The sequence below is a fragment of the Uranotaenia lowii genome, chromosome 2, assembly GCF_029784155.1.
Source record: "Uranotaenia lowii strain MFRU-FL chromosome 2, ASM2978415v1, whole genome shotgun sequence".
Taxonomy (NCBI): Eukaryota; Metazoa; Arthropoda; class Insecta; order Diptera; family Culicidae; genus Uranotaenia; species Uranotaenia lowii.
In genome coordinates this window covers 159894142-159897208 of record NC_073692.1, presented here as the reverse complement: position 1 = coordinate 159897208, position 3067 = coordinate 159894142, and positions in this window count along the sequence as shown.

Sequence of the window (3067 nt, the reverse complement as noted above, 5' to 3'; positions counted from 1 at the left end):
ATCATATCCGATTTAAACCAATTAATACGACTTCGAGTAACTATTTTTACGACATTTTACTTGCGTTAGTTGGAATTACGATTCGCAGTAACGTTTTTAATGACTTGAGTTATCATATTTGATGCGATTTCATATTTGCTGGGAAGGTGCTCAGTCCTCGCTGATATTTTTTCAAAGTGATGTCTTCAACAGTAATTGTAAATCGGTTTAGATTTAAGTACCCAAATCGTTATAACGAAAGCTTGGTGAATTTATTATTTAAAAAAGTTCTTCAACAGTAATTGTTAATCGGTTTAGATTTAGGTACCCAAATCGTTATAACGAAAGCTTGGTAAATTAATTATTTAAAAAAGTTATTCGTGGCCTCATATAGGAATTAAATTATGGGAAAATGTCTGATTTATCGAAAAAACCGAGCAACTTGCGACTTTCTACGAGAAAATTTCAAATTTCTTTCGTATTATCCTTCCCGAGACTTTCGGGAAAACATGATCTGAAGCGTACTTAAAAAAGTTTTATGTTGCATTCCAATTTACTGAAAAACAGAGAATTTTAAGAAATGCATGTTCAATTAAAATGATAATCAACGCAATAAAAAAAAAAATGTTGGTATAATAACGGTTTTGTAACAAATGCGGTACAACGTTTCAAAGCCGAAAATGATTTTAAACCTTGAAAAACTTAAAGAAATTAGATTTTGATTCTGAAATTGTTAATCAGAAGATTATTATTTTGATTTCAAGTAAAGATTTAAGCGGTTTTCGTAAATCATATTTCATTATCAATAACAACAATATAACCTAAATCTTTTTTTTTAATCAGTAATGTAAAGAAGCAAAATAAAATATCTCATCCTTATTGTTGTTGCTGTAAAGTTCTAAATAGGCCGTCTTCTAATGCATTGATTTCATCATTGATGATCAGCCTATGCTATATGTAGTTATGTATCGCTAGAACAAAATAAAAACTCATATCACCTCGTCTTACAACTCCCATTCTCAATCCACCCGTGGTGCTGGCTGCTTTGGGGGTGGATCCGCGATGCCAGGTAAATGGAAAAACTGGAAAACTGTAAACAAAAAGGTGTACAAAGCTCATTTTACTACAGCTTTATACTTCAGAGATCTCTTAAAAAGTAAGTAGAATCGACTTTAAGGTCTTCTTCTAGTGTTTTAAATGTTTTTTGAAAAAATATTGATATCTACTAAGCGATGAATTGAGTTTCGTAAACTGGTGTTTTTCTTGCAATTGAAAGCACACCTAAGTATTTTAAAATCTGATTTCAAAGTCTGAATTTGTAATCTCAACTCGAATTCCAAAATATGAGTTTGAAGTCTTAAAAACATTAGAAGATGTAAAACCCGTTGTGATCGTTACTTGTCCAATTCTGAATTCCGAATGTGAATTCTCAATCTGAATCTTACTTCCGAATCTGTCTTTTGAATCTAAATTCTTAATCTGAATTCATGATCTGAATTTTAAATCTAAATTCAGAATTCTGAATCTTAATTCTGTATGAGTATGCTGATATGAATAAGTTTATATCAACTATACTTCAATACGGTTAAAAAAACGAGGTTTCAAAAATCTTCAAATGAATTACCCCCTAACGCAGTTTTCTGTATGGCTCTGCTTTTTGTTGACGCCGCACAGTGGGGCAGACCCCAAGTAACAATTTTAGCTTTATTATGGTCAGTAAAATTTTGTTTGGACTATCCCGATCAGAAGGGAAAAACAAAATCATATCAAGATGAGATATTTTGATACTATTTTTTTCTATCTAAATGAGTTATAATTCAGTACTCGTAGGATGTTACAATATCACAAATTATATCAAAAAATCTATGCGATCATAGCTTAAATATATCAATTTTAGATATGCTCCTTTCAAGATTATATCTCATTCAGATAGCATAGTGTGATATTGAACAGAACAAAACCTATCAAAATTATAACTTATCAAGATATGAGTGCTTCGAGAAAAATTTCTAGTGGAATGTCAATAAACCACATTATATGCTAAAACCATGCTCCATTTTTGGTTTTTAAAAAAATGGATTCATTTTATGGATCTGTTGAGCGAAACTCATTAATGCACGGTTTGGGCCGTTGACTTCGATGTCCGTGTTTCATAAAAAGTTGCACGTATATAAAAATATGATATAATCATTTTATTTTAGGACAATCCGAATAAAAATCTTTATCATTGAAAATAGGCTCAACCCCATTCAAGTCTGTCAATCAGAATAAGATATATTGGGCTTGTGATATAGTTCAGTTGGCAAGTCTATTGTCTCCTGAGCCGATGTCAGCGAGTTCGAGCCCAAGAGTTAACATCGAACACAGTTGTACCGGATAAGTGCTTCAATAACGATCCGCCAACTGCAACGTTGATAAAGTCGCGAATGCCATAAAGATGGTAAAACGACTATAATTGAAACAAAAAAAAAAAAACAAAAAAAAGAATAAGATATAATTCAGATTGGAGAAACTTAAAATCGAAAATTTAGACTACTTAATTATAACTGAATCAGATGTAAATATCTTGGTGAGATATGTTTGAGTTATTATTTTGATACGCTCTCCTGATCGGGATAGCATCAATCCCATAAAAAGCTAAAGCGCATTCTATAACATCACCTGGACTCTAATAAAGCCAAAATTAGGCTATTTGACCCTACCCTATAAACTTCATCATGACATATCATTGTTGGTCATCAATTTTGGTCACCAAAGCTTTTAAAAAGCTATTATTAAACATGTTAGGAATTTTTGTTTTTTTCGATTCTGTGAGTTCTCGGAGTTTTATTTTAATTTTTTCCAGCAACCATAATGGTTGATGAAAGATGATTGCATTATTGAGATATGATCTGGTAAAATTAATAGCCAAAATACCAATGTTTTGACCCTATTATGAGTAAGCTTGCCAGATTGCCCGGATATCGTGAAAAAAGTCCAGATATTTCCCGGTTTTTTTCACAATATTCACAAATAAACCAAAAAAAAGTTCTTGAGTAAGTTTCAGCTAAATCGATTAACGGTATGGACACTTTTGTGCCGTCCGGTT